Source organism: Hyperolius riggenbachi, chromosome 1 (assembly GCF_040937935.1).
Source record: "Hyperolius riggenbachi isolate aHypRig1 chromosome 1, aHypRig1.pri, whole genome shotgun sequence".
NCBI lineage: Eukaryota > Metazoa > Chordata > Amphibia > Anura > Hyperoliidae > Hyperolius > Hyperolius riggenbachi.
Genome location: NC_090646.1, coordinates 154,377,404 through 154,403,816, shown reverse-complemented (window position 1 = coordinate 154,403,816; position 26,413 = coordinate 154,377,404).

The window sequence follows — 26,413 nt, the reverse complement described above, 5'->3', positions numbered from 1 at the left end:
GCCAATTCCCCTTCATGATCATTACCTTGCCGTGGTGAAGGGGCTTGCGTATCACAATAAAGCAATGACCGCCGGCACACCCATGATAATAAGGTCGTTCCTTCATTGTGGACAGACCAAATTTGATCAGCTGGTCAGTCACTGTTCTGTCATTCAGCTACCTCAGCCCGGCGACCATATGTGCTGAAAAGCCACCATCACCTGCACTCTCATCATGGTGCCTCTAGTCCAGCACGGCTGTCACTACACAAACAGATTTTTGCAGTCACTGCATACCTTTCACTGCATCTGTGACTGCACATTGTATTATACCTGGCAGTCAGCCAGTTCTCAGGCTCCCACTCTGGACCGGAATCAAACCCTGATTCCCCGGCCATTACCCGTGGTCACTCACAATGGCAGACTTGCCCTCCATAACAGATTCTCTTTACAGGTACTGAACAGCCAGCAGAAAATGTAATTTAAAACAAATAGATGTAAGCTTTAACAATGATAGTGAAAGAATCATCAAAAGTTGATAAGGCAGCCAGACATTACCTGATATCACTAAGGAAGAGCAATCTGGCCATGGTGCGCACCAGTCCAGCACGGCCGTCACTACACAAACAGCTGTTTGCGGTGCGTTACACAGTGAGTTTGGTGTGTCAGTGTGAAGCAGTACTCTAATTACACTCCCTGATTGCTGTATACACATGCAAGATGTTTTAAAGCACTTTAGGCCTGCAATTTAGCATTCAATGTGATTTCTGCCCTTAAACCGCTGCTTTGTGTCAAATCCAGATTTTTCCCCGGGACTTTTGCCGCCTATCCCACTCCGCCATACCCCCCTCCAGGTGTTAGACCCATTGAAAGATCGTTTCCATCACTTTTCTCTCCAGCATAAGTGTTTCTAGTTTTCAAAGTTCGCCTTTCCACTGAAGTCTATTGCGGCTCGCGAAAGTTCGCGCGAACCAAACTTTTGCGGAAGTTCGTGAACCCGGTTTGGGAACCAAAAATCGGAAGGTTCGGGCCATCTCTATGATGGTCTTAAATAGGAAGTCCAGGTGATTGACTGCAAGATAAAACCTGCTGATCAGAGACAGATGTCCAGCTGAGAAACTCTATCCAGGAATGAAACTGGTAACTGCAGATAAGTTATAATGATAGCAGAGCCACCTGTTGACGAATAGTGGTGATAACATGAGTAGGTGAAGCAGGGTGCAGCTGTGTTCATAACATATACATTTTGCTTCACTAAAATGCCCTTATAGCATAGCACAGGCATAAACTGGCCTTTACATGAGGCTAAAGGGAACCTTAAAGCGGACCCAAACCAAACATTTTTTTAATTAAAAATATTTAGTTGCACCACTCTGACACATACAAAGATAAATAAACACTCCTTCAAACCTATGATCATTTCAGTGCATGCTTTTCACCCTTCTCTTTTCATAACTAGGGTTATACTGGGGGCAGCCATTAGCAATTTCTCCATTGCCAGACACCATCTACTCCACTAGTTTGCCGGATTTTGTCCCGGCAACTTGAAAGGAAGGGAGGGGTTCCTCCAATAGATGTAAAATATTTTATATTTGTCATCATGCAGCTGAGAAAAGGCTGCTATTTATTATTATAATTTAGAAAATAGATTTTATTTCTGAAATCTTGTATTTTTAATTTGGGTCCACTTTAACTGAGAGGGATATGGATGTTTCCTTTTAAACAATACCAGTTGCTTGTCAGTCCAGCTGATCTCTTTGATTGGCTGAATCACACACCTGAAACAAGCAAGCTAATCCAGTCTGACTTCAGTCAGAGCACCTGATCTGCCTACTTGTTGAGGGGCTGTAGCTAAAAGTATGAGTGACAAAGGATCAGCAGGAGAGTCAGGCAACTGGTATTATTTTAAAAGGAAAAATCCACATCCTTCTCAGTTTAGGTTCCCTTTAAACCCATTAAAACCTGATGGTATGATATGTTAGGTTTATATAACATCAACAATGAAAACATAAAACAGTTAAAATGCAGTTTGTTTAGATTTAACCTCCTTGCCGGTTATCCCGAGCTCAGCTCGGGGTAACCTGCGCAGGAGGATTTCTCAGGCCCCGCTGGGCCGATTTGCATAATTTTTTTTTCCTACTTTGCTAGCTGCGTGTAGTACGCGATCGCTGCCGCTCGCCGCCGATTCGCCGCTACCCGCCGAGCCGCCCCCCCACCCCAGACCCCTGCGCAGCCTGGCCAGTCAGTGCCAGGCAGCTCTGAGGGGCGGATCAGGATTCCTTGTGACGTCCCGAGGTCCATGAGGTCGGTGACGTCATCCCGCCCCGTCGCCATGGCGACCGGGGAAGCCCTGCAGGAAATCCCATTCTCAACGGGATTTCCTGCATACTCTGATCGCCGAAGGCAATTGGAGTGGGTGGGGGGATGCCGCCGCTCAGCGGCTATCATGTAGTGAGCCCTGGGCTCGCTACATGATTTAAAAAAATAAAATAAAATAAAAAGTGCGGCGCTGCCTCTTTGCCGGATTTTTTAGACCGGCAAGGAGGTTAAAGACACATGCTCCAGCTTTTCTAGTTACGGTTCTTCAGTGCAGAAGGATCATACAATGGAGTTTCAAACAGCAACAGAATGACAGTGAAACTACTGTGAAAACTGAAATTATTCTGTTCAATTACAAGAGAACGCCTGGATGGCAAACATACAAAAAGTGCATGCAAAAAAATCAGGTATCGGGTAATACCAACAGTAAAATATCGGTAATATTAATGATATTCTACTATTGTAGATTTCAGATAATGAAATTTCAGTAATTTTACCAATATTCTACTATTGCCTTCCATAACCATACTATCATTCTAACTTCCACAATATATGCCTAACACTAATCTATCCCCCTTACACCTAACACTAACCTCCCCCTACCTAGGCCTAACACTAACCTTTACCCTACACACCCTAACACTAACCTCTCTGTGCACCTTCCAAAGCTATTTAAAACCACCGCCAGTATCTCTGCTGCTATTTGGAGTTCAGGTACATTGTAGCAAACTCTGTGCTCCACTATCACTACCCACAAATGATGGCCAGAGATTGACTATATTATAGCCAAGCTCCGTTACCCGAATCGTCCACTATGCATTGCTATACTGTAAATGCCCAAGTTTCCAGGCACGATATCCGTCCAAATTGCCTACTTTACCTGGATGTGTTAGAGAGAATCTGTACTCTAAAATTCTTACAAAAAAAGCATACCATTCTATTCATTATGTTCTCCTGGGCCCCTCTGTGCTGTTTCTGACACTCCCTGCTGGAATCCTGGCTTGTAATTGCCAGTTTTAGGCAGTGTTTACAAACAAAGGACATGGCTGCTAACCAGAGTGTGATAGGCTGAGAGGCGCTCAGTCTGTGACTCACACAGATCCTGCAGGGGGCATGGAGAGGGTGTGTATAGCTTCTATCCTATCACAAGTAGAGCAGCACATTCCTGCCTGAGTGTCTGAGCCCAACAAAGCCGTCACAGGAAAGAAGATTAGATTATATAACAGAGATAATACAGCCGCTGTGCAACTAGGAACGGCTGCAGTAAGACAGACCACCTTAGAACAGGTATAGGAACGTATAGGATAGAAGAAATAAGGCTGAACATTTTGTTACAGAGGCTCTTTAAATAAAGGTATCTACCTAGTTATAGCTTTTGTTATTTTAATTAATCATTTCAATAATCTTGAAATGTTTTATCCTTGTTTATAATATGCTCTGATAGATAGTTGAAAACAACACTTCTGCTTTTGAAAATACTGAGTATCATGGAGTGGGATAAATTGACTTAAACGTGGCATGATAATGTAGTGGGGTACAAGTCTCACCTTGCAGTGCTAATCATCAGTTCCGAACTGAGCCTGGAAGCTGTCTGGATGGAGTTTGTGTAATTTTATCATGTTTACATGGGTTTCCTCTGGGCACTCTGGAGTTTCCTCCCACATTCCCCCCAAAATACAGATATTTTAACAGACTTTCCATAGTTCAATGTTGCTTTACAAAGGCTGTAGGTATGCTATAATCATGCAGTTCCAAATGACTGACTGACAAAGCCAAATACTTATTTTGCCTGCTTTCTTGCAGGGATACAATATGATGGTTTATTTAATGGCTTAGGGAAGTGACCACATACCACTGTCTTCTGTTTTTCATCACTGGTTTTGCAGTGTATTTAGTAGACCTTTTTTGGGGTCATTTTTCAAGTCAAGAGTTCTTATAACTTCAGAAATTCTGGTTGTTATAAACCTCAAGTTCATTTAATGGAAATAACTTTTGAATGAAGATGATACAGCCTGTTTGTGCAATGTACCATATTTTCGGACCATAAGATGCACTTTTTCTCAACCAAAAATGGGGGAGGGGGAGGAATCTGCATCTTATGGTCCAAATAATACAATGCAGACAGGCACCAGGTGTCCCCCACAAGTACTTGCAGCAGCTGTCTGCTACCAGTGCCACCAAACCCTTGACATGCCGCCCACGGCTCCTTTTGTTACCCTTGCACAGGACAGAAGAAAAACATAGAGAAATGCACCCTGTATGTATTTAGAGAGTTTAGCCTGTCTAATCCCCCCTCATGTGTGACTAAGTACAAGCTTCTAATTTGATCCCTCGGCTGTATCAGCTGACTACCACGGCAGAAATATAATTGGTAAACACAGAACGTTAACCGTATGTCTGCTTCCATGAATGCAGGAAGTATAAACACTGCAGATGTATTGCAGGATTTGTATCAGCTGTAACAAATAAATATTTTTCTTTAAAAGTTATTATGCCGTTGCATATCTTTTAGAGCAGAGAGGAAGTTCTGAGTTTGGGTCTGCTTTAACTGGAGCCGATGGTCTCGCAGACAGGACCACAGCTCCGGCATTGGGGCCAATCACTGCACTGGCTCAACATTAGCGACCTATCCAGTGTCAGTGGGTGATCTTCCTTCAACAACAAAGGAACAACACCCACTGACATCTGATAGATCACTGCTACTGAGAGAGTGCAGTGATTGGCCCTAATGATGGAGCCGTGGTCCCACCCACAAGACCATTGGCACCAGTTAAGCAACAGAGCAACAGGTTGCCATGTTTGACAGATCAGGTTGCAGCACCCCAGCCTGATTGGCCGCATAGAGTCTGGAGGCTCACACATCTCCCAATCAGCTGGAGCCATACCATGCACTGTACTGTGTACACTTGGAGCAGCGGGTGGCCATGAATGGCAGATCGAATCACTGCAACTGCTCTGTTCCACCCCTTCCGAGACCCAACTCCTGCTGCATTGTTCGCTCAGATTGGCAATTAGGTGTTCTGCATAGCGGTACAGCCAGAATGTCACAAGGAGAGAAAAGGAAACTAACAAAGAAATAAACAAGCTCCATATGAAATAAGTTACCTATAATAACAAAGTGTGGACATTTGTTCCTGAATAGGAACCAATGTAACACACTTGTCGGGTAAATTGTGCTAAAGGGTAAATATACAACTAAATAAACACACAACAGTACCCCAAATAAACAGCACCAATACTACCATATATAGAAAATTAATGAAAATATCTTTATCGGAAAGAATTTTAGCACCAGTAAAAACATATTCAAAAACACCAAGAGTAAAATGCACTGGGTGACAATACAATAATCAAAAATAAGCATTTTTATCATATTAAGGGGATCACCACAGCACGTTAGTAGTAATGACAACTAATACAGTGATAAGGACACTATTACCCGCACCAAAAATATATATGTCTCTGTTTGAGAAAATGATAAATATACATAGACATCAAAATTCCAAGGAATGTATATAAATAAATTAAATAATAAGTAAGTAAAACCACCACAATAGGGGACCAAGTGGTCCTGCGCAAAGAGAGAATGGTATTTTAATGGCTACCAGTGAAAAAAGGGGGCCAGGAAACGGCCAATGAGTATAAAGGACCCAATTGGTATTGGAGAAATAGAAAGTGACAAATGTCAAGTGAGAAGGTGCTTACGTGCTATAGCAGGAGAGAGCCCCAGGACCCGGGGCAGCTGCACTTGGTACATTCTTTATATACATTATTTGGAATTGTTATGTATATATATATATATATATATATATATATATATATATATATATATATATATATATATATATATATATTTGGTGCGGGCAATAGTGTCCTTATCACTGTATTAGTTGTCATTACTACTAACTTGCTTTGATGATCCCCTTATTATGATTATGATTATTTTTGATTATTGTATTGTCACCCAGTGCATTTCCTCTTGGTGTTTTTAAATATGTTTTTACTGTTGCTAGAATTACTTGCAATAAAGATATTTTCATTAATTTTCTATAAATGGAGAAAAGGAGACACAGCGGGACAAAGGAGACACAAGTGGATGAAGGATGGATTTCTCTGTGTATTACTTCTTCCCTGTGCAAGAGTACAGGTCCACTTTAAAGAGGAACTGTGAAAAAAATTTAATAAAAAAAGTGCTTAATTTTTACAATAATTATGTATAAATGATTTAGATAGTGTTTGCTCATTGTAAAATCTTTCCTCTCCCTGATTTACATTCTGACATTTATCACATGGTGACATTTTTACTGCTGACAGGTGAAGTCACTGGAAGGAGATGCTGCTTGCATTTTTGGCAGTTGGAAACAGCTGTTATTTCCCACAATGCAACAAGGCTCCCACAGTGTGATGTCAGGACCTTAGTGCTGTGAGGCACTGACATCACACTGTGGGAGGGTTTTCATCACAAAATCAGCCATACAGAGCCCCCTGATGATTTGTTTGGGAAAAGGAATAGATTTCTCATGGAAAAGGGGGTATCAGCTACTGATTGGGATGAAGTTCAATTCTTAGTTACGATTCCTTGTTAAAACACACCACTTTTAAAGCTAAAACTACCGTATTTTTTGCACTATAAGACGTTCCTGACCATAAGACACACCTAGGTTTAGAGGTCAAAAAGCAGGGGAAAAAAATCTATACTAAACCTGGTGCATCCATGGTGAAGGGGCATCTTGTGGATTATGTCCCCTTTGTACCTCATGCCCCCTTGTATCTCTTGTGTTGCCCTGTGTCCTTCTGTGTCCACCTCTGTCCTCCTTGTGTCCTTCTCTATGCCCCTTTGTGTCCTCCTGTGTCCTCCTCTGCATGGACACAGTACAGGGAGTCCCCGACATTGCGGCGGGTTGGAGGTTCGAATTGGCAGGCGTTCACAAGTCAGGAACTCCCTGCATTTGGACTATAAGACGCAGAGACTTGTTTCCCCAAGAGAAAAAAAAAAAAAGAGAAAAAGTGAGTCTTATAGTCCAAAATATCCAGTAATAAGAAGATATGTAAACACAATCACTATACATTTATTTTGTAAACCAAAGCAAAACCTTCTATAGAGTTAAGCACAAATCATCATTGCATGCAAATGTTCAATGGCATTTGGATGAGTTTGTTTTTTTGTTTTTTTTCACTCAATGATATCTGCAATTCACATAAAGCTTTTTCTACCTTTAATGCATCCAGCCGAGCTGAAGCTTTCCCTCTGATTAACTTAAGCTTTCCAAGAGTACTAATTACACCCTCATTATAATTTTCATGTTGATGACACTCATACCTAACCCATTCTCTGTAATTTTCTTGATGCCTGCTGTCTCCTCTCCTAGTAAGATGTCACTTTTTCTGGTTAATAAACACCTCTACTATATGAACCACTAAGTACTGGGTGAACAGGTTCTCAGTGACAGTGTACTCCTTTGCACAATGTAGCATACTGTAAAATGAATTGCCCAGACAATTATGTGTTAAAGAGGACCATATGATACAAAAATGAACCTCTCCCATTCTCTACACCCACAGTAGTTACCCCCTCCTTTTCCTGGGCATCTGAGATGGGGATGAGTCCCTTGTACATAGTATGGACAAGGATTTTGGGGAGAGGAGGAGGCTTTGATAACCCTCTCTTCCAGAGCCCCCCAAATCATGGACCATGTGGGCTGGTATAACTCAGGGTACAGAGTCCCACATGGTCAGTGCTCCGAATTCTGGACATACCAGTCTGCATGGCAGGCTACCATGCTACCACAATGGCAGGCTACCAGGCTACCACAATCTATGCCTACCACAATTCTCCTACTTACTGATAGGGATCACTGTGTGATCATTGAAATGTACTACCACATATCCTGGCAGGTAATGTCATCTTCATTGTGCCATCATTTCTAAATTTTAATGCAGACCCCCAGTGGCAACTTTAAATTACTGGGAGCAATGATTCCTATAATTTTACAATAAGGTGACACAAGTGCATGAACATCTCAAGGTGAGCTGGCTGACAAATGTGTAGCTAAACAATAATTCCAAACCTATATGGAAATTAATAATATTAAAGTGAACCTGACCCTCTTCGCCTCTCCCCTTAAAATTTTAATATTGATTTATTGCTGGTGCTGCAACTAGCACACAGCACCAGCCTCCCCCCTCCTGTGCCACCTGTAACCTCCATTATGATCAGTCGTAGTCTTCGACTGAGGCAGAACATTGAATATGATCGGGGAGGAAGTGACAGTTCTTCCTCCCCGCTGTGCATCCATAACTCTGCCCCCACCACTTGCCGCTTTAGTTCCGTACGTGTTTCACTGAACTCAGCACACAGGGGGACTGCGCTGTGTGCTGACTTGTGATAATTGAGGTCGGACATTCTTCCGACCTCAATTAACATGAGCCCTGCCCTGTGTGTGGAGTAAGAGGGAGGAAGAAGTGACAGTTTTTCCTCCCTGCACAGTTCTTTCTCCCTGCTGTGGGTCCATAACTCCGCCCCTTCACCTGCCGATTTAGTTCTGTATGTGTTATACAGAACTAAATCGGCAGGTGAAGGGGCGGAGTTATGGACCCACAGCAGGGAGGAAGAACTGTCACTTCTTCCCCGATCATAATTGTTGTTAGAACAGTGCCACAGGAGGGCTCTGGAAGGGGGAGGATGGTGCTGTGTGCTGTGAAAAAGTCAGCAAATAGTTTGTGGCAAACAAGGGGTGTTCGCGTACGCCCCCTCAGGTGAATACATGCAGTGTTCGATTAGCCCCCTATACAGATCAGCAGACACATGGCAGCCAATCAGCTATCCCTACCACCTGGACCCCCCCCCCCCCCACACACACACACACACACCTATCAGAAAGACAGCACAGAAGCCATTTTGCAGTTTGTGTTTGGCTTCTATGCCAGGCAGATCAGGGACTATGTGTTGCTGACAGGGACAGAGTTAGGTAGGCCTGTGTTCTGTGTGCTCAGTAGAGATGGGCCGAACGGTTCGCTGGCGAACGGTTCCAGGCGAACTTTGGTGGTTCGCGTTCGCAGAGAACCGGGAACTTTTTTTCAAAGTTCGGTTCGCCCATAGACTTTAATGGCCGCCGACTTTAACGGTTAATAGCAAAGTCCCCTTACATGGTAGAAACACCAAAATTGTTGGGAATGTTAAGTGGAATAGTGGGAACAAGAGGAAACATTTTTTTTTTCAAAAAGACCTTATACTTTTTGAGAAAATCAATTTTAAAATTTCAAAGTAAAATGAGTCGATTCATAAAAAAAAGAACCGATTCATTAAAAAGAACCGGATGATTCAAGAACGTTAGTATAGCAGAGAATGCGTCCTGAGCAGGACGTGAAGCTGCCGGCTCACTGCTGTCTCTCCCCACCTGCCTGCACCTGTCACCCTCACCTAGCCTGGCACCCAGTGCACCCATGGGTGCCAGGCTAGGTGAGAGTGACAGGTGAGGAGGTGGGGAGAGACAGCAGGAGCCGGCAGCTATGCGTCCAAAAGGAGGCATTCTCTGCTATGTGGGAGGCGTCGGAGATCTTCAATTAACTTAATTGAAGATCGCAACAAGAGGATACAGTTTGTTGGATCGTTTACCGTGGATATTGGCATGGGAAAACTTTTTTAAAGGTACAGGTAAGTATTTATGGTTAATTTAGAATAATAAAATACTTTTCTCGTGGTTGTCTTTTTATTTCATTTAACCCTTTGTGGAAATGGGTAAAGGGTACTTTGTACCCCTATACTCATTTCTCCTGGGAGGGGGGTGGGCATCTGGGGTCCCCTTCTTAAAGGGGACTCCCAGATGCCACCATGAACCCCCCCCAGGGAGTCGTCGCCCCCACCTCCTCCTGGGGCACCGGAGGTGGGGAAGAGCCCCTTGTCCATGAATTGGACAAGGGCTCCGGGGGGGGGGGGGAGAGGAGGGGAAGGCTTGGCCACCCCTCCCCCCCCCGGAGCCCCCCCATACCATGGACCATGCGGGCTGGTATAGCTCAGGGTGCAAAGCCCCAGTCGGCCGGGGCTCCGCATTCTGGCTATCCCAGCCTGCATGGGGGACAAGGGGTTACAGAGGCTCGGGAGGGGGGACCCCACATCATTTTTTTTTCATTTATTTCCCACACTCAGCACATAAAAATAATAAATATATATATATATATTTATATATATATATATATATATATATATATATATATATATATATATATATATATATATATATATATACACATATATATATATATATTTTTTTTTTAAAGGACTTACGAGGCCACAAGTATGAAAAAAGTTAAATACCATTTCATAATCCAGATCCATGGAGGACGCCATCTGCGCCCCCCGTTCATTCCGCCATGGCACCCGCAGTAATACCGGCCATGGCTGCTAGCTCCCGCTGTCTCTCCCCACCTGCCTGCCTGCACCTGTCAACCCCCACCTAGGCTGGCACCCAGTGCACCCATGGGTGCACTGGGTGCCAGCCTAGGTGGGGGTTGACAGGTGCAGGCAGGTGGGGAGAGACAGCAGCAGGGGCCAGCAGCTTCACGTCCTTCTGAGGATGCATTCTCTGCTATACTAACGGCTCCTGAATGAGCCGGATCTTTTTAATGAATTGGTTCTTTTTTTTATGAATGGACTCTTTTTTTTACTTTAAATTTTCTCAAAAACTATAAGGTCTTTTTGAAAAAAAATTGTTTTCCTCTTGTTCCCACTGTTCTTCTTAACATTCCCAGTAATTTTGGTGTTGCTAGCTTTTAAAGGGGCTTTGCAATTAACCATTAAAGTCGGCAGGGGTATATTTTCCCACGGTCAGAAGGAGAATTTACATTGAAACTTTAAAATTGATTTTCTCAAAAACTATAAGGTCGTTTTGAAAAAAAAAAATTCCTCTTATTCCCACTGTTCTTCTTAACATTTTCTGCAAGTTTGGTGTTTCTAGCTTTTAAAGCGGCTTTGCTATTAACTGCTAAAGTTGGCGTGCGCTTAATTTTCCCACGGTCAGAAGGAGTTACTTTAAAATTGATTTTCTCAAAAAGATCTCAGGTGTTAGACACCTTGAAACATCTTTTCCATCACTTTTCTGGCCAGCAAAAATGTTTCTAGTTTTCAAAGTTCGCCTCCCCATTGAAGTCTATTGCGGTTCGCGGAAGTTCCTGCGAACCGAACCTTCCGCGGCAGTTCGCGAACAGGGTTCGCGAATCTTAAATCGGAGGTTCGGCCCATCTCTAGTGCTCAGTGCAGATTCTTTCTGCTACCACATTGTTCTGAACAGCTAAGCCCTTCTTGGGGCTGATACATTGCTTTTCTTGCTATTGTATTGCTCTTCTGTGGCCAGTGCACAAGTTAGCTGTTGGAGACAGTCTGCTGGTCCTAGTAGTGCATCGACCATAACCCAATAATCCTTAACACCACTACTGGGATCTAGTATCCACTACTGTCCCCTGTATAAGATCTCAGTGCTGTAGGAGACAGGTCTGCTGGTCCTAGTAGTGCACTGACCATAACCCAATAATCCTTCACACCACTACTGGCATCTAGTATCCACCACTACTGGCCCCTGTCTAAGACCTCAGTGATTTTGGAGGCAGGTCTGCTGGTCCTAGAAGTACACTGACCATAACCCAATAATCCTTCACCACCACTACTGGCCCCTGTATAAAGCCCAAGTGCAGAGTTTTTTTTGGTAACTTAAACGTCATTAAACTGCCACAGCCTGACCATAGAGGCTGGAAAACCATGATCGCCTGCACTCCCATGATTGTGCGCACAAGCACGGCGGCCACTACACACCACTAGACAAAGATTGCCGCCGAGACGACTAACATTTATTTCCTGGAGGTGTCAACTAGTAAAAACAAAGATATGCTCAACTGACGTAATCATTAAAGGTCTTTGCGGTTGTTTGCAGACTGCGGTACACAATTCTGCATAAGTTTTATGTAATTTTTGGTGGGACTTTGGTGGATCCCACTCCGGTATGTCCCCATCCAGGTGTGAGGCACCTTGAAACAACGTTTCCATTACTTTTGAGGCCAGAAACAGTCCCTGCGGTCATCGTTAGTGAATCTTAAATTTGATGTTCGGCTCATCACTATCTATCTATCTATTTACCTATCCAGTTCAGGAGCATAGGTTTGCACCTCCCCAGTGACCAGGCTATATCTATCTATCTATCTATCTATCTATCTATCTATCTATCTATCTATCTATCTATCTATCTATCTATTTATCTAACTAGTAACTCTGACACTCACCTTTCATCATCTTTATCACTGGTGCTGGTATTTTCAACTCTGCAATAGCTGAATGTTGGCACCAAAATCACCGTAGGTGTGATACCTGAAGCATCTGTAAAATTTCCATGCGTAAGCAGCACACAGCAGTTTCATGGGTACTAATGCCTGCGGAGCAGTGTACATTTCTCTATAAGCGCAACACAGATCGCCGGGTTTAACGTGCAGTAACATAGCGACACACACCATTCTGCAGTAAGTCATGTTGTGCCAATAGGGTAATGCGTTCTGCTCCTTTTGCATCAACACTGGTAAAATTGCTGTGCACTACCTGCATAGAAATGTTACCGCTGCTTTGTGCAATAGTCCCTTTTTTGGTAACTGTATAGGGAATTTTTACATGCTGCATGCTTTATCATTATTATTTAGTATTTATATAGCACTGACATCTTCTGCAGCGCTGTACAGAGTATATTGTCTTGTTATTTATCTGTCCCTCAGAGGGGCTCACAATCTAATTCCTAACATAGTTATATGTCTATGTATGTATCGCAGTCTTGGGCCAATGTATGTATAGGGTAGTGTATTGTAGTCTAGGGCTAATTTAGGGGGAAGCCAATTAATTATCTGTATGCTTTTGGGATGTGGGAGGAAACTGGAGAGCCTGCTGGAAACCCACACAGACATGGGAAGAACATTCAAACGCCTTGCAGATAGTGCCCTGGCTGAGATTCAAACCAGGGAGTCGGACCCAGTGCTGCAAGACCAGAGTGCTAACCACTACGCCACTGTGCTGCCCTGAAACTACCCACTACCTCACAGCCAAAGAGATTAGAGGCATACCCCACCTCCTGGCATGTACCATGGTTATTATTTACCAGTCTAAGCTTGCAGACATGTAGTCAAGCAGTTTTAAGTATTTGTAAAAATGTAAAATTGATATAAACTCTTTAAGGCTGATCTACTTCACCAGGGAACAATAAATAGTATGCTGCAAAGCAAAATTGTCTTTAAAAAGTTGATATAAGCCCAATAAACCTACTATGGCACTTAATTTTAAAGCAGATTCCCATGCTTCATTGATACTAATCACTTTTGTTACTGAGAATTTTCAATTTACATTTTACTACCAGCTCCTGTTACTGCAGGTGATTTTAAACTTGACTATCTACTCTGCTATTATTCAGATGATTAAATTATATTTGGCTTCATTAAGTTATCCAGTTTTAAATTGCTTGAACGTAACTTGAAGCAGATCCCGTCTTCTGCATTGTATGCTCAATGTTATGCTTATTTTATAAGAGTTATACTATTCATACTTCTTTTAACACACAGCTTTCTTTACTGTAGAAACTCCCACGGCATGTCTGTGAATTTCTGGATAATGATCTACACTATTTTGAAGTCCTTTTTTATTGTAGTGGGGAATTTAAATATGATATCTTTCCCAATTGAAAATCATTTTCTAACGATGAATGCATTAAGCAGTCTTTGTAGAATGATATACTAATTTGCTGCTTTTTCCAAAAGATAATTCAACAGCACCATTTAATTCTCTTGTGCACTTACCTTTTAACTGTGCATTTAATTCTTGGCTAATTGACATCAATATTTATGTATTTCAATTAGCTGTTGTTTTATCTACTTCCATGTTATATAATTGCAGCCATTAGATAATCTCCCAAAGGTTTTCATATTGTATGCAGAAGAAAATGATTATTCAGTGTCTTTTACATACTTTTAAAACAAAAAGTAAACTGAGACTTCAGTGACATACCCTTACAAAAAAAGTAAAAAAGACGAATAATAATAAATATAATAATAATTACAGAATACATTTTCTTAAAAATGTTTTTGAAACTTGAAAAAAATAGGGTGACTTTGCAACTAAGACAATAAAGTGAAATGTTAATGCTTATTTCTGAATATGCTTTGCTACTCAACATTTTGCAATTTTGTAATATCTTACTTTTTTTTCCAATGTTTTGCTTTTTTAGGTTGAAGTATGTCTTTTCCACTAAACTTCAATAAAGAAGGTCCTATCCCTAGTAGAGATTGTCAATCAGCTGCAAATAATATCTAGCTTGCATGCAAATGAATTGCACACTGTATTGATCTTGGAATTTGGTCAGGTACTGAATCTTATTGGTCCAAATTAACTTCCTGGTAAGTTGGATTGGCCAAATTCCAAGCAGCATACCATTTGCAATACATTTGCATGCAATCCAGATTATTTGTATCTCATGAAATAATTAATCTCTAGTCCATATCGGAAGCATTATTTGTGTGTAATAAATGTAATAGATTCATATTTAGTGCTATCTAATCAATTAAAAGAAAAATGATCCAAAAACTGGCTTCCATGTTAGCGTTAGACTTGTCATATGCAGTATTGTATAATAATACATATGAAGAGGTGCCTGCCCTTCCCCCATCATACTAGCAATTGGTCTGGCTCGCCAATGGAGTATGTTTTCAAATGAGACTCTCTTTACAGAAATATTCTATCTCCATGTTTAAAAAATGCTGTGCACATGAGAAAATAATGATCACCATTAATAATGATATAAAAAAGGATTAAACTAGGTTTATGATCTATTATGCAAGTCTAATTCTTTTTCTTACCTATAACTATCATATTTCTTTCTCTAGTTCTGAACAAAAAGTGCCTGTTTGGTTGATGTTTATTACAGTTTGCTATGTTATGTTTATTACAATTCTTGAAATAAAACATTAGATGTGTTTTCTCTAAATAGGTTTATATCAGTTTAAGGAATTGTAATAAAATGCAAAGTTTAACTTGTTTTTCCTGGAACTGGCAGCAAAGAATCAATATGCAAATGAAGATAAACTACCTACCAGATGTGCATCAGTTTTACAACTAATTATTAACATGGTTGCCATGTTTGAAAAATAGCAGGAGTTATTTACATTTCCATAGCACCCATGGCATAGCATTTCCTGTAAAATAAATAAAAGTATAATTAGGTATATAAGTTTTAGTTTCATGTTATGCTTATTCATTGAGACTTGACAATATAATGGAATCCAAACATAGCTGCAGACTGAATTTCAAATTGCCTTGAAATCAAGCCAATTCCAAAGTCTCCTCTGAATGTAAAAGGTATTAACTTGGTAAATAAGTCTTTACATATTAAAATCACATACAATATTGAAAGTTTCTATTTCACTCAGGACAAAATATTTTAATAATGTTGGTATAGGACATGGCATGCATACTGAAAATTGCACTACCTGAGCTTAAAGTGGATCTGAGATGAAATTTTACACATTGCATAATTGTGTTCCTTTCCTATTGTTTATAGGGCATTCCTCAAGCCAAATATTTTTTTTTGTTTTTGTTTTAATACTCTAGTTCCCTATAAACTACAAAAGCCACTCCCACAGGTTTTCAGAGAGCCACGGCACTTTCAGACAGTAGCAAGGGCTCATGGAAGCTCAGTCTGGGCAGGAGGAGGGAGAGGTATTACTAGCCAGAGATTTCAGAGGCGGAGGGGAGGAGGGAGGAGGAAGGGGGATTAGGTTTTTTTTTGCTCAAGATACAGATAAGCCTGCCTCTATGTAATGTTTACAAACAACATGGCTGCTGTCATTGTATCACAGGATTAAATAATCATTTTCTATTAAAGCTGTTTGCAGCTATATTTGCTGTGTAAACCATCTAAACTTTAGATAAGATATATACGTAAGTAAGTAAGTTACTTGTTATAGTTATTTTTTTCATCTCGGATCCGCTTTAAAAATGTTTTTACGTCATACATTTTGTTTAGTCTGGTTTAGCAGAAATAATAAAGAATAAGTGTAATTCTATTTGTTAGAATATTTGTTTCCCCTGTGTCTGATTTTATGAGTCATCTGTGTTTGAATCACTATTTTGATGGTATTATAAATCAGTTTGTATAAAAGGAAAAAAAAACAGTCAATGCCAATAGGTATTGCTAGGCAACCATTGCTTAAAGAGAACAATGTCCAAAGTTCCAAACAGTCCCCCTTATATCCTCATACTTGAGGGTTTTTGGACACTTATTGGAGATTTTAGGTTCCCTTACCCCATCACCCCCCCCCCCCCCGAACTACTCTACTTTGATGGCAGCAGATATCCCCTCTCTTTATATGTTAATCGACCAGAAGGCTGGTATTACAGCTCTACCTTCATGTCTGCAGAAGAGTGGTTCTTATAGTGAAGTCCAAATTGACTGTATTATAGAATGTTTATGGCTGTGATGGCCCACAACTACTTTTTGTTTGACAGAACTTTCTTCCTACCAAGGGTGGGCATTGCAATAGGGCTAAATTTGCCCCAAGCCTTGCTAATCTCTTTCTAACAGTGTGGGAGGAGTGTTATTGACCTGGTTAGGCTTCCTAAGCTCTTACTCTGGAAAATATATATTGATGATGTGGTTGTTGTGTGGGAGGGTGACGCCAACTCATTGGCCTTAATTCACTAAGCTTTTTCAAAAACTTTATCAAATGTTTGATCATTTTGAATTCACTAAGGTGTTATAGATTTATTGAACGTTTTATTGATAAAACATTTGATAAATGTAAAACACCTTAGTGAATTCAAAATTAGATGTTACCCATTAGGTGAATTATCAAATGTTTGATAAAGTGTTTGAATTGTGTTGTGAATTGAGGCCATTGTGTCCCTTCATTGACAAGTTGTAACCCTCTAAAAGAGAGCATTGTAATGTGGAAGTGTAATGTACATGTGTAATGTGAAATTAGCATGTTAATTGAACTGTGCCTTTAAAAAGGGGTATTGTAAAGTAGGAATGTAATGTGCCTTTATTCTGTGAAATTGACATACACTATTGTGGAATGAAAACTACGCAGAGAGAAAGACCAGATAGTCGCATAGACTGGCTTGCTAGGCAACCCAGTACACAGAACGGGAACCTTCTAGAAACAGGAAGGAGAGGACAGAGCAGAGGCAGTGGGGGCGTGGCAGTGGCTGAGGGAACTGGTTGATACCAGTTCTCCTCACAGATTTTCAATCAGTCAGGAGGTGGCGGTGGGGAGGAAGGAGGCCAGTGAGAGCAGCCGCAGCAGCCACCCCATGAGGCAAGGAGGGGACCTGGCGCCAGCAGAGCAGGGGCAGTGGTGAAAGAGCCAGGCAGTTACCGGAGGCCAAGTTGAAGTGACAGCAGGCAAGATCTGAGCTAGCGCGGAGAGAGAGAAACCCTGTCAGGCCAGATGAGCAGAGGCCTTGCGCCAGCATCAAGCCACAGTTGTGATCAGAAAGGGCCAGCATTCAGTGGAGGTTTTCTGAGTATAGAGACAATTAACCAAAGTTACTGAAGGGCATATTCTGATGAAAGTGGTGTGACTTAAATCTGCCTGTCTGATAAAGCCTTAAAGAGACAGTAACATTGTGAGAATAATAGTGCTGCCCTGCCAAAGAAATAGAGACTGTTACCAAGTATATTAAGTGTGAGTGCCTTTGTCATCAGAAAAGTGATCAGCCTCTAATAGCCCCTCAGAACTAATACAGCTCAGCCACAGCAGTCACCTGACTCAGAGACATTTTTCCTGTCAGTCTGTTCAGTTATAAGTCATCAGTTCTTCAGTTGATGTGTTCATCAGTTGTTTACTAAAAGCCTGATATGAAAAGTGAGCCAGAGTGTTATTTCTGTGTTACCTAAGTGCACGGCTTAAGAAAGAGAAAAAGAACAAGAGCTGTGGAGATAAAGAGAACCTGTCACTGAGAACTAGCTAAATCTGTTAACCTGTCAGCATTACAGCATTAAAGAAGAAGTTTAGAGGAGGAGTTTCACTGCTTCTTGTGTTACTAAGTGAACTACAGTGAAAAGCGGAATGACATCTGACAGAGATAAAGAGTCAACAAAGTTGAAGATCTAAGTTTGTAAATACAAAAAAATAGAGCTTATTCAGCACAGAGTTCAAAAAACATAAGAGAAGAGTGATATTGAAGGAGTGAGATATTGATAGTATAGCTAGGTGCATTGGTCAATTTTGTGTTTTATTTTGATTTATTTTATTTATCTAACCCTTTTTGATTATTTGATTCTGTCTTTATTTTGTTTATTATTTTGGGATTCCTTATCCAAGAAAGTGGTGCCTAAGAAATACAGTGGTTTGAGTATTACAGTATAAAGAGTAAAAGTCTGAGAAATCTTCTGAGTAAAGTGAACATTCTTTTGGATGCCAAATCATGCCAACCAACGAACTGGGGACATTGCTTTAGTACCATAGTAAAGAGAGTAAAGAGAGTCATGAGTCCCCTAAGGTTTTGCTGAGCAATATAGCTTGGACTTGGCTACAAGGGACTGAGACTGTATAGGAACTGAATTGCTCAGTAGACCTGTCCCTACCCAAGCCCCTATACCTCAGTGAATGGTACTGTTTTTAAAGGTGTTGTACTGAAAAATGGTTGATGAATGTAAAAGAAGATCTGTTGTAGCTCAATATATATATAAAAGTTTCTGTGTAACTTAACCTTTTTATCCCGCAGCTTTTACCGGTGCACCAGCTGTGAAGAGGAGAAGATTGTATTTTGACCTGTGATGTGCAAGGAAAGTGTATTTTGGTTGTGAAAAATTACCAGTTGACCATTGTTAGGTCACGAATAAATCCTTGATATTCACAGTCAGTGTCTGGTGGATTCCTCTCAGCTGGGGGCTGAGTGCTAAAGGATAAATCGGGTTACACCATCTTAAAAGATAACCTTGTATTCAATTGCGTAGTTAGTTCAAATGAAATTCATTTTCTGGATCTGTCAATCACGTTAGAATTTGACTAATTTATCACCAAAGCCTATTTAAAAGACACTGACAGGAATAGCTATTTCCCCACACCACCATAAGCGGTAACCACTTAGCTAAGATACCTAAGAGTCAATACCTTAGGCATCACTTTTAAAAAAAGAACAAAAAACAAATAATTACTTTATTGTTCCTATCTAACATATAGTGAACATCAGTACAGGTATTTAAAACCATCTAAAAACATTGGAGTAAACATGAGGTCAGCCTTATCTTAAGCCTCATGCATGCATGCAGCCACTCAAGCTCACACACATGCAACCTTCAAAGGACTGGTCATTAGCACTAGCAAGCTCTCAATGTCCCAGAATGATGTACAGTGTCCGTTCTTAGACCGTTTCTCCCTTTGGTTTCATGCAGACCAATGATTAGCCACTACGATCAAAGTTCAAGCAGGGGCAGCTTTTAATCACCTTTCCCTCACTGGTAGCACCATGATGTGGAATGCTTTGTCACTGCAAGTGCTATGTGCTTACTGCAAAGTGGGAGCACTAATTGCTAATGATCAGTCCTTTGAGTGTTGCATGTGTGTGTGTGCTAGAGTGGCTGCGTGCGTGCATGAGGCTTAAGATGAGGTTGACCTCTGGTTTGCTTCAATGTATTTAGATGGTTTTAAACACTGTATGTCGGATTTGCACAATAAAATACCTTTATGCTTTTTTTTTTACTAAAACAAAGGCCCTAGTGAATTCTGTTCTCTCCCTTGTAATTAAAGTTATTGACTTTATTAGCAATATTTTGTTATCATTCCCCTTAGATCTGTTAACCTTACTGAATTTGCTTATGCTGTTATGTCGGAATTAGGGATGATCGGAATGAGCAAATTCTGTTCCGCTGGAATAGCCAAATTCCGCGAGCGGTAAATTCCGTCGCCATTACATTTCCACGGAATTTTGTGAATTTCCATGGAATTCCGCATTCCGGCGGAAAAATTAAAGCAATCGTAAATGAAACCTTGTTTATGCTAAATGGTAGCCCATTTATTTATTTTTGCAGCAGGAGGTGTCGCTTAACCCATGGGACCTAGCGGTGGTCCCATGGTGGTCATTTTGGCGCCACAAGAGGTGTCGCTTTAAGCCATGGGACCTAGCGGTGGTCTCATGGCGGTCATTTTGACACTGCAGGAGGTGTCGCTTAAGCCAGGAGACCTCGCGTTGGTCCCATGGCGGTCATTTTGGCGTCGCAGGAGGTGTCGCTTTAAGCCATGGGACCTAGCGGTGGTCCCATGGCGGTCGTTTTGGCACTGCAGGGGTGTCGCTTAAGCCATGGGACCTAGCGGTGGTCCCATGGCGGTCAGTTTGGCTCCACGGGAGGTGTTGCGTAAGCTATGGGACCTGGCGGTGGTTCCATGGTGGTCATTTTGGTGCCGCAGGAGGTGTTGCATAAGCTTTGGGACCTGGCGGTGGTCCCATGGCGGTCATTTTGGCACCGCAGGAGGTGTCGTGTAAGCTATGGGACCTGGCGGTAGTTCCATGGCGGTGGTTTTGGCGCCGCAGGAGGTGTCGCGTAAGCTTTGGGACCTGGTGGTGGTCCATGGCGGTGGTTTTTGCACCGCAGGAGGTGGTTTGCGTAAGCTTTGGGACCTGGTGGTGGATCCATGGCTGTAGTATTCGTGCCGCAGGAGGTGTCGCGTAAGCTTTGGGACCTATACAAAATGGTTGGGATAGGTGAGATAGCTAAGGAGGGAGCTGGTTGCTAACATGGGATTGATTGGTTTTTGTTAACACTGTAATTGGTGCTGAAATAATTCCGATTTTCATGCAGAAATCCGTTTGGGTGGTTTTTGTAAGCCTCTTATTGGTGCAGAAATTCCGATTTTCATGAAGAAATCCTATTGTTTTCACTTTAAACTTTTTCTAGGGGCTTTCTTGTGATTGGCTAACAAAATTCCGCATTCCGCCGGAATTACGCATCGTTCCGCGGAATTTCCGCTATAGCACTATGGCAAATCTAGCTGCAAACAGCTTCAACTGTTTATGAGTATTTATTTCCGTGATACAATGAGAGCAGCCATGTTCTGTTTGTCACATTACACACAGGCAAAGCTGATCTGCATCTCCAGCCCTCAGCCTGTGAAAACGTCACTCCCCTCTCCTCCTCCTGCCTCCCTTTTGCCTCTGAAATCTCTGGCTAGTAACCTCCTCCTCCTCCTGCCCAGACTGAGCTCCCATAAGCTCTTTCTACATGAGTCTGAGAGTGCCAAGGCACTCAGGTGAAGCTGTGGGCGAGGCATGTTTAGTTTATAGGGAATTAGAGTATTAAAACCAAACAAAAACGATTTTGGCTTGAGGAATGGCCGATTAACTATATGAAAGGAACACAATTATGCAATGAGTAAAAGTTTATCTCAGATCCACTTTAACTTCACTTTGCTTTCACTTACTTTTTCTGTACTTCTTTTTTTTTTACTTTGTTTAGGAGGTCCAGTTTAAGTTCCTGGTAAGTATTAACTTCAGAATGTCTTATATTAGGGTCACTAATATAGGGTTACTAATATAGGATTATATTATGGTTACGTCTCTATATTAGGGTACACATTACCACTAGTGCTAGGGGCACTTTATTTATTCGTCCAGTTCTCACTCCCTCTCTCCCTGCTTAAAAATCATCCTTCATTCATCACACAACTCACAAATATACTTCACTGTGTCACAGCATGCAGGAGACATGAGGAGGAGGCTGATCTGAGGAGGTAACAGGTAACTAGATGAGCTGTAATATTGCTGAAATATAACTAGCATGGAGATATGTATACACTATTCCTGACTGACTGACTGACTGACTGACTGACCGATTGACTGACTGGCTTGCTTGTGATGATACTGTCCAGGCTGCATCTACTTCATAGGCTGCTATGAGAGGGAGAGAAGCTGTTTACAAAGGCTTTATCAGGATCTTTATCAGTCAGAGAAGAAGACAAGGAACACACATTGCTGGAATCTTTAACTCTTTACCACCATCTGAATAAGATTCAGGGGCGTAGCAATAGGGGTTGCAGAGGTTGCGACCGCATCGGGGCCCTTGGGCCAGAGGGGCCCCAAAGGGCCCTCCCTCAACTACAGTATTAGCGCTTTATTGGTCCTTTGCTCATAATAATCACTTCTACAGATACTTTGAATAGTGGTAATCATTACTAAACTGCTCCCCATCCCCTTCTTGCACCTCTGACACTATAGTTGCCATTGGCAGGTTTTGGTGTGCCATATCAATTGTTGTATAGAGTGCTTGGGGGGCCCCATGTAAAACTTGCACCAGGGCCCAGAGCTCCTTAGCTACGCCACTGATAAGATTCTTTCAGCGAGGTGATTATTAAACTATACATGAGGAGTTTATAGCAACCTCCCTATGCAGGAACATGGTCTAGCCCATGGTCTAGACACTTTTGTATCTAAAACTGACAGAGGATTATACAGCAGAGGCGCAGAGCTGTGTGAGGAAGGAAATTGCTCCTAGCACTTGTGGTAATGTGTGCCCTAACATACAGCATTTTAAAAAAATGTTTTAATTGATAGTATTCCTTTAAGTCTTTCTTGAAAACAAATTTTCTTCTTTATCAAAACTTATCTTCTTTAGCCCTTCTTAAAAGAGAGGTGTAGGTAGACTGTCAAGTCTTCAGCTTCAGGGTTAACCCTGTAAGTTGGGCTATGTGCTTTTGGTCTCCCTAGTGTGTAAACTTTGCAATCTTAAGTACACTGGGTTGCATATACCAAATTGCTTTGTTTTTGTTTAGGTGAATGTTTAAGATGCAAAATGCTTTGTTTTGGTATTTTGCTGGGTTTGAAAAAACAGGGATGTGATTTCTGCTTAAGATCCCTCTAAAACGAAAATCATTTTTGAATCCTGATTCACCATCCCTAAACCGGGATGAGGGCCTTTAAAGGGACTCTGAGCATCTCTCATGGGCATGCCTTTAAGACTCCGACCAGTACTGCAAAGTACATAAAGATGCATACCTTTCAGTAGCTTGTGCTCCTCTTTCATTTGATGCCTGAATCGCTGTTCTACACCAAATAGTTTTCATTCGATTTCAATTTAAACATCGCGGCTGCCATCTTGGCTATAACTTCCGGGTCAACCCTGTCTTCTCTGTTAGAGAAGTGCATTACTGAATGAAGCAGGAAGAGGAAATGACACGCATGGCCATTGCAAGAGGCTCCTCCAGACTCATAGCACGACTTTGATGGAAGTCGTCTGTCTTAAAGGCATGCCCATGAGAGGTGCTTGGAGTCCCTTTAACACAATTTGTCATTAAAGTGAACCAGAGACGAAGCACCCTCATGTATTTTACCATGTATATCAGTGGGAACATTAGAGAAAACACCTACCCTGCTCTCTGTTTCATTTTTAACTGTTCAGCCTGCTTCTTATCAGCCCTGATAAAATCCCTGACTGGGCATTCAGTCTGGCTTTGCTCAGGAATCATTATAGCTGAGTCATGATAGCAGAGCCAGAAGGGGGCAGGCTTAGGCTTGAAAAGACATCAGAGAAGACAGACTCAGCTATAATGATTCCTGAGCAAAGCCAGACTGAATGCTCATTTGGGGATTTTCTCAGGGCTGCTAAGAAGCAGGCTGAACAGTTAAAAATGAAACAGAGAGCAGGGTAGGTGTTTTCTTTAATGTTCCCACTGATATATATGGTAAAATACATGAGGGTGCTTCGTCTCTGGTTCACTTTAAGACACAATGCTGTTTCACCATATTAGTGTATGCGAACTGCCAATACTAACTCCAGACAATACTTAAAGAGGAACTCCAGCCTAAATAAACATACTGTCATTAAGTTACATTAGTTATGTTAATTAAATAGATAGGTAATATAATCTCTTACCCACACTGTTATAAAATAACAGGCAAATGTTTGATTTCATGATGGCAGCCATCTTTTTGGTTGAAAGGAGGTGACAGGGAGCATGAGACACAGTTCCAACTGTCTTGTGTCCTGAGCACCTCTCCCAGTTGCTAGGCAACGTGAATAACAACATAGGAAATCCCGTCATGCTCTGCACAGCATCAGGGGAAAAAAGCCCGGGCTTTTTTCCTTTGATGGGTGGAACTTAACTAAAAATGCAGCTAAAAATTATGCTTTGGTAAGAAAAACAAAGTTCTGATGCTGTGAAACTGTTAAAGAAACACCAAGCCTTTTCAGTTCTGCTGAGTAGATGTTTAGTCCAGTGGTTCACTTTAACAATTAACATAATGTGTTATTATTATTATCATCATCATTATGTATTTACACATTATCACTGAACTAGACTGGCTAATGTTAGGTGTACTTATAAAATTTCCAGGTATCTTTTTCACTCAGTAAAACTGAAGAAAGTTCCATATAAGAGTGATAAACCATCTTTTAGAATAGAAAAGGATGTCCAGTGAAAAGCATACGTATTCTTTCATTGGATATGCCACAGCCTGGATAGATGAGAACTTTTTTTTTTACTGTTAGATTTCTTTGATGTATTACCGCTTAGTATAAAAGAATAAAAGGCTTGCTTTTTTGCCATATTTGCACTGAATTTTCTTTTCCCAGAAAAAATGAATGTCCATGCATAGTACCAGCTTACTTACAACTTGAGTTACAACTGTTTATTGAAAAGCCTTGATCAATATGATCAAAAACATGTACTCAAAGTGTTATTTATAAAATTCTGTACCCGCATCATCATCATTCAGGCACCTTTACACTGAATATAAAATGCACTCATATGAACCCACATATTTATGATATGATACACTTTTCATTTTATTTCCCCCCTAAAGTTATTTTGCAGATTGAAAGTATCCAGTGTATGAAAATTAACAGTGCAGACAACTATCTTTTACCTTTTATGGATGGCATTTCATGAAAGTGATAGATTTTCACAATATGATGTAAAATTATACAGCATTCAATATAATGTTTATGTCCCCATTTGTGACATTTATTTTATAATTTGAAATATGTTTTGAAGCCATGGAAAACATATTTCTGGAACCTGAAGTTCAGTAGCATAAAATAATATATAGTAAATATAACACATGCATAAAATAAATAATACAATCTACTGAAATAGTGTTACAAAAATGTGCTGCTAGATTTTGTTTCAACTATATTGCAAACAACATGCAGATTTTGTTATATAAAGATTATGTTATTACTTGATGGCACAGAAAACATTTGCACTAAAGGAGGGTCCTTTCTAACAACCTGGCATTTTGTATATATATTTTTTCCAAGTCTTATTATTAACCTCTTGAGGACTGCAGGGCTAAACCCCCCTAGTGACCGGGCCATTTTTAGTAAAATTGGCCACTGCAGCTTTAAGGCCAAGCAGCAGGGCCGCACAACACAGCACACAAGTGATTCCCCTCCCCCCTTTTCTCCCCACCAACAGAGCTCTCTGTTGATGGGGTCTGATCGCTCCCCCCATGTTTATTTTTTGTATAATAAATATTATTGTTCGTGTTTAAAAAAAAAAACTGTTTCTTTAAACCCCTTCCCTCCCTCCCTCCCTCCCTCCCTCCCTCCCTCCCTCCCTCCCCACAGCCAGCCAATTACAGTGATCGGCTGTCATAGGCTTCTGCCTATGAGAGCCGATCGCTCTCTTGTCCCCCAGGGGGACAGCCGTGTCACACGGTTGTCCCCAGTGCAGCGCTGCTGCTGATCACAGCGCTGCACAGTGTAAATAGATGGCGATCACGCCGTCTAACAGTCTCCCGAGCGGCAATAGCTGCTCGAAGACTGGAGATGCGCGCGCAGCGTGCGCGTGATCTCCTGCAAAACAGAGCCCCATGACTTTACGCCAATCGGCGTTAGGTGGTCCTGGGGCTGCCGCCACGGCCACGCCCATTGGCATGACGCGGTCGGCAAGAGGTTAAGTTGCAAACTGTTTTGAAAGAGAGCAAAACAATTTTTTGTTGGTGTTGTGAACTGCAAAGAGTGCCAAAGATACTCTCAACATTTCACTACAATCCATTCTGTAAGCAGCATTAGCAGTTCCACTGCCTTCCTTGTTTACTGCCTGAGTTCAAGTAAGACAATACTATATCAAACTAGGTTTATTTTGTTTTTTTTTAAAAGGT